General features: G+C 38.0%; 1 long non-coding RNA gene across 1 annotated transcript; it reads right to left on the reverse strand.

The window, feature by feature from the left end:
• Positions 1–11,093: 11,093 nt before the first annotated feature.
• Positions 11,094–11,704, reverse strand: LOC121051717. Its single transcript, XR_005806614.1, has 3 exons — positions 11,621–11,704; positions 11,421–11,537; positions 11,094–11,138 (listed from the first exon to the last, which is right to left on the reverse strand). It is a non-coding gene; the product is annotated as an uncharacterized LOC121051717 (long non-coding RNA).
• Between the last annotated feature and the right edge of the window lie 264 nt (positions 11,705–11,968).

The following is an 11,968-nucleotide window of genomic DNA, read 5'->3' on the forward strand; positions in this document are numbered from 1 at the left end:
GATGACCTATGTGTTGGTTAGCTGAGGCTAGACCTTATTGTGATTTTGGTTATGAGGTGGTAGGAATGATGAGTGATTGTGCACACTTGATTGTAACTATGATTGAGACCTTGGTGTAGTTGTGATTTTTGAAACAAATTCCTTGTGATTTGGAATGGTTTCACCGTGGCAAATTTATGTGTTGATTGAATGATTGAAATGATGTTGTTGTTTTCAATTCTTGTAATGCTGGTGTTGTGTGATTGGCGAAATGATGCAGATACTGTTGTGATAACAGGATTCTAGACTCTTGTGTAATTTGTACATGGAGCCGTAGTTTTGCAGACTGAGGTCTGTTGGACTTGTTGTGTTTTCAATGAAAGGTGGAGATTCGACGATTAGCGTTGTCTTATCTCCTAGTGTTCCTGTTGGGTGAAACGTACTGATGTTACTATGATGAAAATGGAGACTATATTGGATCCAGTGTGTTTTATTGTGGTACTGTTGGAAAGGATATTGATGCGGACATTGGGGATGATCAGCTTGTTTTTCTAAACGGGACTACATAGCAACTTGGATCGAGGGATATTGACTTGTTCAATATCTTGCGGAGGCTTAACGACGAGTGCATTACTTGCAGGAGGGCATGGACTAGATTTGAGAACGAGTAGTGTGCTTAAATTTCGGGACGAAATTTCTATACGGAGGGTAGAATGTGATACCCCGGAAATTCATTATTTGTTTCCAAGGATTTTCTAGAAATTATTCGGTGATCCTTCGTACGAGTGCGTAGTTCGAGGTTGAGGTGTAAGTATTTCGGACAATTATTCGCTCGAAATGCTTCGTCTCAAGGTTGGCTTTTTATACGTTTGGATTCTGTGAAAACTTCCTTCACAAAAGTCGTAGAGCGCGTCGATACGAGTTCGTGGACATGTGGAACGCGGAAATCGGAGTTCGTATGAAGAAGTTATGGCCTTCGGAAAAAGTTTCCATTTTGGTGAAATAGCAAAAAAATTCCGAAAATATCAGAAAAATCATAAGTTTCCAAAAAGGGAAACTTTTCTCTCTCTTCGGTCCCGAGTCTAGTTTCGCCCAGTCGACTTCGCCGTCTTCGTTCAACGTCGTCCAGCCACCATAGGTCGAGATTCTTGTCCCTATCTCTTCACCTCACTCCTGTCTACAATCTTTTGAAGTTTCAAGACGTGGGTCGGCCCGTGCACGACGTATTTATTGAAACAAATTTTTTGTTTTAAAATATATGAACTGGATCGACAACAGTTCATGGGTAAGTTAAAACAATGTTTTGATATAAAATGATTTTCGAGAAGTATAATTTATAAAACTATAGTTGGTATTAGTGGTTATTCCTGCGTGAATGACTACATATATATATATATATATATATATATTTACGTGGGATATATATATTGGACGGTGTGATATTGTTGAAGTAATCATTGAGAGTTGATTGAATTGTTATTTCGAGCATTTCTCTTACGAGCATACAATTATCATGATGTGTTGATTTTTGTGTAAAAGTGTGTTTTGCTTGAGGAAAGTTTTGGAGTCAAGTGGACTTTCAAATGTTTGGTTGAGTATCGTTTATCACATTGGTGATCGAGGCAAGTATTATCGTAAGGTTGAACCTTGGCCAAGGTGACAGGTTACGATTCAGTTAGAGCTCTAGTCTATCTGCCAATGTACTTCTTGGGGAATAACTTTGAGTTATTGTGTGCCCTTGGGTATATTTGTTTAAAAGAGTATTGGTGTCCTTTCTTTTGTCGTCCATGTGGGACTTGATTTCGAATGAATTGTGGTGATCTGTGTGATGAGCTGTGTGGTGGTTGGCGTTATTAATGGATGTTTTTAGTAAATGTTTCTATTTATTTCTATTATTGAATTGTTTGTTTTCTTGGTAATCTCTTGAACTAAATTCTATGCAGGGATTACTGTTTTTGAATTGATTGTTTTAATGTAATTCCCCGAACTAAGTTTCTATGCAGGGATTACTATGCTTTCTTTTGTTTGATTTTAATGTAATCTTCTGAACTAAACTATATGCAGGGATTACTATGAATTCTTTTGTTTGCTTTCATGTGATCTCCTAAACTAAGATTCTATGTAGGGATTACTATGAATTCTTTTGCTTGTTTTCATGTGATCTCTTGAACTAAGTTTCTATACAGGGATTACTGATTTTGCTTAATTCTTATTGTGGGTACAGTTGTGCGTTGTGATCTGTAGTGATTGGAAAATGAGTTGGGATGTCATGATTTTGGCAAACGCGTTATGTTGAGGGAAATGAATATGATTTCGTGGTTGTGTCGTAGAGGCAAAGGAATGGTGATCTGATAGTTTGTGGGGACGTAAAATGCTAAAATATTGGGAGTTATTTGTATAGTTTGAGATTGTGGGAAGTGAGATAAAATGAATTGTGAGACAGAGCATGTGGGTTTTAGTTGGGTTGAAATTATTGAGCATGATATTGATTAATTTGAACATGATGTTTTTGTTGTGATAATTGCATATTGATTTTGTTAGACTAAGATGGTGAAAGCATGTATTTTGTGGAAGTAAATATTGTTGCTTTAATTCATCTCATGTGTTGAGAAATTATAAGCATGCGTGACGTGAGTCACTTTATTTTAGTTTACTCATACGGGCTTAAAAAGCTTACTGGGTTTGTTGTTTACAATCCCGGTGCACTATTCTATGGTGTAGGGTTTATTATGCAGGTAGGAGTAACAGTCGTCGAAGCTGAAGTGTTGTTGCTGTCGTAGCTTGGACGTAGTAGGGTGCTTTGGTTTTAGTCTTCTGCTGTGTAGTGAGTGTTGTGGGTGCGTTTACTTATTGAATTGTTATTCAGTTTAATTTGTAAACTCTATGTAATGTGATATGTGACTCTAAAGAATGAGTCAGTATTGACATTGTGAGTTCATTTGTTTACTTGCTTAATTTAAATGAAAAAAATTTCTAAGCGTCTTCTTGTGTTTGTTGGGTTTTCGCGTTTCGGATTTGAATTCCTTTATTCAAAATTCGGGGCGTGACATTAACTTTCACTCATTTTAGTGCAATTTAGACTGTGCCTGGAGAAGTAAAACTAGGTGGAGTGGTGCAGGTTGGGTGGTGAGGAATCATGAAGGCCAGTTTCTTTGAGGTGGATGTAGCGGGCTATTTCTGAGTGATTCTGCACTCATAGTGGAAACACTGGGATTTCGTGATGGGTTGGAAGGATGTCTTCTGGGAGGATGGAAGAAGATTTGATGGAAGCTGATGCTAAAATGGTGATTGAATATTTGCAAGGCAGTTGGAACCTGATGCCTCTATTGAGGTTATCCTGTTTGATATCAAAGTCTTGGCATCCAATTTTGAAATGGTGTTGTTCTCTTGTATCCCTCATAGGAAGAATAAAGTAGCTTATTTGATTGCTACCCTGAGAATCCCCCTAATGCGATTATGAATGCCCTAGCTATGGATGTAAGTTCTTCCAGTAAAACTGCCTATTCCACTGGAAAAAGAAATTATAATTGAATTCTTAATTAATTAATGGAAGCCTGAAACTATTGCATATGGCCGAAAGTCTGTTTAAGCTAGTTATCAAAGTCCCCCAATTTTCCCCCCCCTAATTTAACTGGGGTTTAGATGAAAAATATATAAAAAAATAATGGAAGAGTGATGTGTCAATTGTAATGACCCTTAAATTAGGCAGAGAGTCCAGATTTAATAAAATTGATGTAAATTCACAACCTCCTCACTTTAGAGGAGCCGGATCCGTATTAAATACAGTCAAGTTCGTAGGCCTTATTTGGTCTTCATTTCCACTGGACGAATCAAAATTTTCTTCTGGTATTAACTTTTGTGGCTCCTTATTCTTCTATTTCATTTTGAAAATATGGAAGCCTTTGATAGGTATTAAATACAGAAGTTCTTAGGCCTTATTTGGTCTTCTTCTTTGATTAAATGTTGTTTAATAGCACTTTGTTCAAAAGAAAGTCTTTTTGGCTGCTACAAGCCTGCAGCTATGGGACTTGTCATATCGATTTGTATTTTATATATATTAATATATTATTTGAAGCATTGGGCCATACCTCTTTATTTTAGAGTTGAAAAACATTGGGCTGTGGGGGCATCTATATGCTGGATCATCTATATGTGCTAGTATAACTATGCTTATAGGAGTTATGACAAAGAGTCAGTGGGCGCATAAGCCCCCGATTATCCTTTACTGGGTCCGCCAATGATTTTGAATATAGGTTAAAGTCCTACAATCTTAATTATATTTATTCAAAGTCTAACTATTTAAAGGGTTCGATCATAAGCCTTGAGTTCATTTAGTTTCTAAAATATATAATAATAAATTGAATATTAGACAATAATAGCTCTTTCTCAACAACTAATTTTGGGTCCTAAATCTACTATCAGAATTCTGAAAGAAAGAGAGCCATCGCTTTAATAACAATGGGTGGATGATGCCTAGAGGACTTTCAAATGCAATGCACTAGAGGACTTTCAGGTAGGGCAGATAGTAGAGTAGGTGGGGCACCCGCACCGCCACATGGTGCGACAGACCAATCACTGCCCTGCAGGGGGGTCTTTTGGGTATTGTACATTTGAAAAGCAACGGCAGTTTCAGGAAGGGGGGAAAAATTTCTGATTTTTGATTGGAGGTCCGCACCGCCACATGGTGTGGCAGTCCCTATGCAAGAATTTCTTGTGTTAGAATGGTCCCAGCAAGGACACGTACCTAAACTTCTAGAGCATTGGGTTCTTCTTCATCCTCTTATATATAACAAAGGTCGGCAGTAATGTTAATAGAGTCCATTAAATTTCGGTGGTGAGCATTGTCATAGACCTAAAAAAGAAAACTGATTCACATTATTGATGTGATACCCCAGAAATTCATTATTTGTTTCCAAGGATTTTCTAGAAATTATTAGGTGATCGTTGGTACGAATGCGTAGTTCGAGGTTGAGGTGTAAGAACTTCGGACAATTATTCGCTCGAAATGCTTCGTCTCAAGGTTGACTTTTACATGTTTGGATTCTGTGAAAACTTCCTTCACTAAAGTCTTAGAGAGCGTCGATACGTGTTCGTGGACATGTGGAACACGAAAATCGGAGTTCGTATGAAGAAGTTATGGCCTTCAGAAAAAGTTTCCATTGTGGTTAAATAGCAAAAAAATCCGAAAATATCATAAAAATCAGAAGTTTCCAAAAAGGGAAACTTTTCTCTCTCTTCGGTCTCGAGCCCAGTTTTGCCCAGCCGACTTCGTTGTCTTCCTTCTCCGTCGTTTGGCCACCATAGGTTGAGATTTTTGTCCCTATCTCTTCGCCTCACTCCCATCTACAACCCTGTGAATTTTCAAGATGTGGGTTGGCCCTTGCACGACGCAGCAAGGCTGAGACGTTTGACAACAGCGATGCGAAAAACCTAGATCGGAGTTACGTTTCCGGCCACCATAGCCGGTGTTTCATGAGGGCTTTTGGATCCCAGAGGATGTAGACGCTTTCTCCCAAGGTGGCTTGCAACGATTCAAAGTGTGGACATCGAATTTTGAAGATTGGGATTCTAGGGTTCATCGAGTTTCAGAAATTACGAGGTAAATTCCTACCTTATGGCTTCGAATTTGACTTTGTGCTAGTTATGAGAGTTGAAATTGAAGTTGAGATGAAGAAGTTTCATGTTGGGAGTTTTGCCAAATTCTGACTTTGGTTTGGTGGCGGCACCGCCACTGTGGTGGTGGTTTCGGGCGGCTTCCGGCCACCTCTGGGGCAGTTTCAGCTCCTCATTACGATCTACTCGTCGATACGAGCATTTCGATATATAGTTTGTAATTTTAGGAGACCGTATGAGCAAGTTATGATTTTTAGGGTTTTCGATTCGTTTCGGTTTTCGATCCGCGAGGAATCGACCGTTCGATCGACTAGTAGTTTTGATTTATTGATCGTAGACGTGTTCCAAAGACGTTGGATGGTCTCGGATGAGGATCCGAGTATTGGATCGTTGTATAATTGTGTTTTGTGAATTGTGTGCTTTGTGTTGTATTGAGTGTGACATTGATGTGATTAGGTGATTGACAAAATTGTGTGAGCGGAGTTTGGATGATTTGGTGCTTGTCTTGGTTTTGTGTGAAGACGCAGCAAGATATAGAGGTGAGTAAATCTCACGTGGTTCATTTACGAACCGAGTTATTTAATTGTCGGAATTGATTGTTAATTGTATATCGTTTTGGAAAATAAAGATTTGTTTGAAATAATATGAACTCGATCAACGTGGGTTGGCCCATGCACAACGCAGCAAGGCCGGGAAGTTTGACAGCAGCGATGCGAAAAACCCAGATCGTAGTTCACGTTTCCAGCCACCATAGCCGGTGTTTCTTGAGGGCTTTTGGATCCCAAAGGATTTTGATCCCTTCTCCCAAGGTGGCTTGCAACAATTCAAAGTGTGGACGTCGAATTTTGAAGATTGGGATTCTAGGGTTCATCGAGTTTCAGAAATTACGAGGTAAATTCCGACCTTATGGCTTCGAATTTGACTTTGTGCTAGTTATGAGAGTTGAAATTGAAGTTGAGATGAAGAAGTTTCATGTTGGGAGTTTTGCCAAATTCTGACTTTGGTTTAGTGGCGGCGCCGCCACTGTAGTGGTGGTTTCTAGAGACTTCCGGCCACCTCTGGGACAGTTTCTACTCCTCATTGCAATCTACTCGTCGATACGAGCATTTCGATATATAGTTTGTAATTTTCGGAGACCGTATGAGCAAGTTATGATTTTTCGGGTTTTCGATTCATTTCGATTTTCGATCCGCGAGGAATCGACCGTTCGATCGACTTGTAGTTTTGATTTATTGATCAAAGACGTGTTCCAAAGAAGTTGGATGGTCTCGGATGAGGATCCGAGTATTGGATCGTCGTATAATTGTGTTTTGTGAATTGTGTGATTTGTGTTGTATTGAGTGTGACATTTATGTGATTAGGTGATTGACAAAATTGTGTGAGTGGAGTTTGGATGATTTGGTGCTTGTCTTGGTTTTGTGTGAAGACGCAACAAGATATAGAGGTGAGTAAATCTCACGTGGTTCATTTACGAACCGAGTTATTTAATTGTCGGAATTGATTGATAATTGTATATCGGTTCTGAAAATAAAGATTTGTTTGAAATAATATGAACTCGATCGACTACGGTTCATAGATTTGTTTGAAATAATATGAACTCGATCACCGTGGGTTAGCCCGTGCATGACGCAGCAAGGCCGAGAAGTTTGACAGCAGCGATACGAAAAACCCAGATCGTAGTTTACGTTTCCGGCCACCATAGCCGGTGTTTCTTGAGGGCTTTTGGATGCCAGAGGATTTAGATGCTTTCTCCCAAGGTGGCTTGGAACAATTCAAAGTGTGGACGTCGAATTTTGAATATTGGGATTCTAGGGTTCATCGAGTTTCAGATATTGTGAGGTAAATTCCTACTTTATGGCTTCGAATTTGAGTTTGTGCTAGTTATGAGAGTTGAAATTGAAGTTGAGATGAAGAAGTTTCATGTTGGGAGTTTTGCCAAATTCTGACTTTGGTTTAGTGGCGGCACCGCCACTGTGGTGGTGGTTTCCGGCGGCTTCCAGCAACCTCTGGGGTAGTTTCTGCTCCTCATTGCGATCTACTCGTCGATACGAGCATTTCGATATATAGTTTGTAATTTTTAGAGACCGTATGAGCAAGTTATGATTTTTAGGGTTTTCGATTCGTTTCGGTTTTCGATCTGCGAGGAATCGACCGTTCGATCGACTTGTAGTTTTGATTTATTGATCGTAGACGTGTTCCAAAGACGTTGGATGGTCTCGGATGAGGATCCGACTATTGGATTGTCATATAATTGTGTTTTGTGAATTGTGTGCTTTGTGTTGTATTGAGTGTGACATTGATGTGATTAGGTGATTGACAAAATTGTGTGCGCGGAGTTTGGACGATTTGGTGCTTGTCTTGGTTTTGTGTGAAGACACACCAAAATATAGAGGTGAGTAAATGTCACGTGGTTCATTTACGAACCGAGTTATTTAATTGTCGGAATTGATTTATAATTGCATATCGTTTTTGAAAATAAAGATTTGTTTGAAATAATATGAACTCGATCGACTACGGTTCATAGGGCTAGGGCTCACAGGTAAAAAAATGAATTTAAGTATAAAATGAATTTCTTGGTTTTAAATACGTATGAACAATAGTTGGTATTAGTGATCATTCCTGCGTGAATGGCTACGTATATTGATTACACGGATTTATGCGTGTAATTATATCTAAAACACTAGAAATAAGCGAATCCCCATGTCAATTAATATGTAATTAATACATTTTTTATTTATTTTGTAGAAAATAAGTGGAATTGCGGAAACGAGAGAAAATGGTGCGAAATTGTAGTTTCCGACAAAAGGACGAAATATTCAATGCGGGTCAACCATGGTCAACAATATTCAACACGAAATATTCAATGAGTGGAATCCAACCACCTCTGATAAAATGTGTGGAAGTGCATTGAGAAAGAAGAGAAGAAAAAAAAATTGGGGAAAAGAAAGAAAGAAAAAAGGAAAAAAAAAAAAAATTCTGATTTTGTTGACGTTAGCATGACGTCCGCAGCTGACTCTTCATCCCACGTTCCCAGCCTTTTCTTTCTATCTCTTCTCTCTTTCTCTTTCTCTTTCTCTCTTCCTCTCACAAGCTGACGTGTCAGCTTACCTCATCTTCTCACTTCCTCCCACGACTAGCCACACATAATTATCCCATTCCAATTAAATCCTCCTCTTCCTCTCGACACACATCCCCACACACCAGACCACCGGACCCATTTAATTCAAAACTCCCAATTTCCATTTTCTCTTCCTTTTCACCGACACCACCACACTAAAAATCCCATCCTTCTCCATTTTTCCCTTCTCCTCACCAAAATCCAACCCACCTCACCAAGATTCACACCTCCTCACTAAGATTCACACCACCTCACCAAATCCACACTTCCTCATCAAGGTTCATACTCCAAGGCTTGGTATGTTTGCTTTTTAGCATTTGTAACTTGTCTTGGTTGTTCTCCCTCTTCTATACATTTTCCTCTTTTGTTTGTATGAAATTGATGGAAATGATGATGTATATATTTATGGATAGTGAGTAGAAATTTTTTTGGGAGCTAGGGTTGTGTGCCCTAGTCCAAATTTTGTGTAAAGGATGCCTATTTTAATGTATTGATGCAATTTAATTTGTTGGATGCTTATATCAATTTTTGTTGGGTTGAAATGTATGTCTAGGAGCCTAGTCAACTCTAGGGTATGTATTTTGAGCATGTCTAGGATGGAGTTAGAGGCTTGACCCCCTCTAATTCCTAAGCTAGAACCCTCAATTTGGTATTGTAGGGGTTATAAGCATGGTGATTTACACCCGCCGCGTGATTGCGAGGGTGAATCACTTTGTGGTCTAATTCTTGAGCTTTATGCCAATTAGAGTGACTTATAGACCCTTGAACCGGCTCTAGCTCTCTCTAATTGAGTTTGTGTGACCCTTGAAACGCACTACTAGAAAAATGGCCTCAGAAATAAGCCAAAAACCGATGAGAAAAAGAATCCCGACCGATGTCTTAGTGGGTGATGAGAAAGGTACGGAAAATTCAGACATCGGTTTTTAGCCGATGTCTAGTATCAGTATACACATCGGTTACTCATTATAAATCGATGTAAATACATTTAAATGATAACAATCTTATACGTTTAAATATTGTTAAACCCTCATCTTATTGCCTTTAATGCTTAAAGAAATATAGATCCTACAGCACAACTATGCATTTTAATATCGTTATTCATTTAAAACCGATGACTGACACTGTTTCACACATCGGTTCCCATGAACCTTTCTTGTTGTTCATGATTTTGACGCGTAATTTACCTCATATCCTACGATTTCAGATCAAGTATACACAATTTAATATTGTATGAACCAATATGTTTACTTACATTAACATCAGATTCTAGGAAAAAAACGATGTCAATCATCTTATAATACATCAATTCCTGTAAAATAATGATGTCTAATACCTTGTAATATATCGGATCATTAAAAAAAACGATGTCTGTAGATTTTCGTAACATCGGTTTTCTAGTCTTCATCGATGGCAATACTTATACTGAACATCGATCTCTATCTAAAATACGATGTCCACTAGTTTGTGGCACATCGACTCCAACATTGTAATTTGATATCCAGTGGTTAATGGGATATCGATTTTCATATTAAAACTGATGTATTTCTCTTAGTGAACATCAGTTTTTATGGTTATAACTTATTTAAACTTTATATATACATCATATTCTTTAAAGAAGGGATGATGTCCACAAAATATGTAGCTGCAGCTGGAAATACAATCCACATTTGACAAGAGAAATTTGAATATTGAGGTATTCTTTTAATTTCTATCCAAAATCATTATCCTTGAAAATTCACAAAATAGGCAAAATAAAACTCCAACCTATTACAAAGCAAGACTAGAAAATACTACTGCAGTTTTGTTGCTGCAATCACTACATCTACTACAAAAGGGTTAAACAAAATCTACCCTCACTCAAAATCATATTGCTAGTCAGAATATATAATGAGGTCTGTAACTACTCAACCACTTTAATGCGCACCTCTTCATGAGACATTGACAAATGCCCAAGTAATCTAGAGAAGGCAAATTTTGACACACTCTAATAAGAAGACGAAACACTTGCACAAAGAATCAAAGGAGATGTCTGTTACTCGAGATGTCTGTTGCTCTCCTTGATAAAGTATATTTTAACAATGCATGACTAGGTTCAATCAATTAAGACAGCAACATGCATGTAATAGAAAGAGAGAGTGATAAAAGGGCAGTTACATTAACAACACATGCATGGTACATTCAAACATTAACATTCTCTGAAAGTTCTTGATTTCAGTTCCAAATTAATAATATCACATATGGTTCATTCCAGATGTAAGGTTGCTACTACGTTATATCGAACCAATAGCCCTATGTTATTTCCATTCTATAAAATGTCTTACAAAACTAGGTTCATAGTAACTCCAGACAATCCTGTAACTACCAGTGAGAACAACTAGCAACAGAGAGAGAGTCGCACCTAGATGAGAATACACAGGGAAAAGCACACCTATATGAGAATACACAACATAGAGCTAATTTTAGCAGTAGCAGGCTGAAGACCATAATAGAAATGGACGGAACTATAGAACTTATGCGACTGTGAACCCCAACATATGAAACAAAAGCAAGGATGATGATGATAATTTTGGAGGAAGATATACATCAACACTGAACAATAATCAACCACTATATAATGGAACAATTATCTGCTCAGAACCAAAACTAAAAGCATAGCTCGTGTACACGTGTATATCATATTACAATTGAGCAAGTAGAGAAAGAGAGAGACCTCACGGATTGCAGCTCCAAGAAAATCACCCTTGTCAACATCCAACATTCCATCAGGCAACTCCAATATAATCCTTTCCACAGGGTTTGAATAGATGGAAATAAAATGTAATCATTTCTGTCAAATGTTAGGGATGAATGAGATCATCAGATAAGTACAGCATTGTAACGCTTGTTGCAAAAACAAAAACAAATATCTACCTGCTCAGTAAGAACAACATACGTCATCTCCTCTGACTTCAAAAGGATAAACACAGCTACAGCTGCTCCTCGTGCAAACACAATATCTGGAACCAAAGTATGTTTAAGTTCATACAGGAAAAAAAAGAAGAATAAAAAAATAATAGATGAAACAAAGTAGAATTTCAAGACAAGCCGCGCAGCTGATTAACATTGATGGATTTACCTTTTTCCCTGTTTGTTTATCGAATTCATCTGCTTGGAATTTCAGAAAACCGATGTGCTTCCCGAACATATCCACTTCCTTACCCAAAATATCAATCAAAGAATTAGAAACGACTAAAGTGATATGATATATAAGCCTATTAC

Source organism: Rosa chinensis, chromosome 1 (genome assembly GCF_002994745.2).
Source record: "Rosa chinensis cultivar Old Blush chromosome 1, RchiOBHm-V2, whole genome shotgun sequence".
Classification (NCBI taxonomy): domain Eukaryota; kingdom Viridiplantae; phylum Streptophyta; class Magnoliopsida; order Rosales; family Rosaceae; genus Rosa; species Rosa chinensis.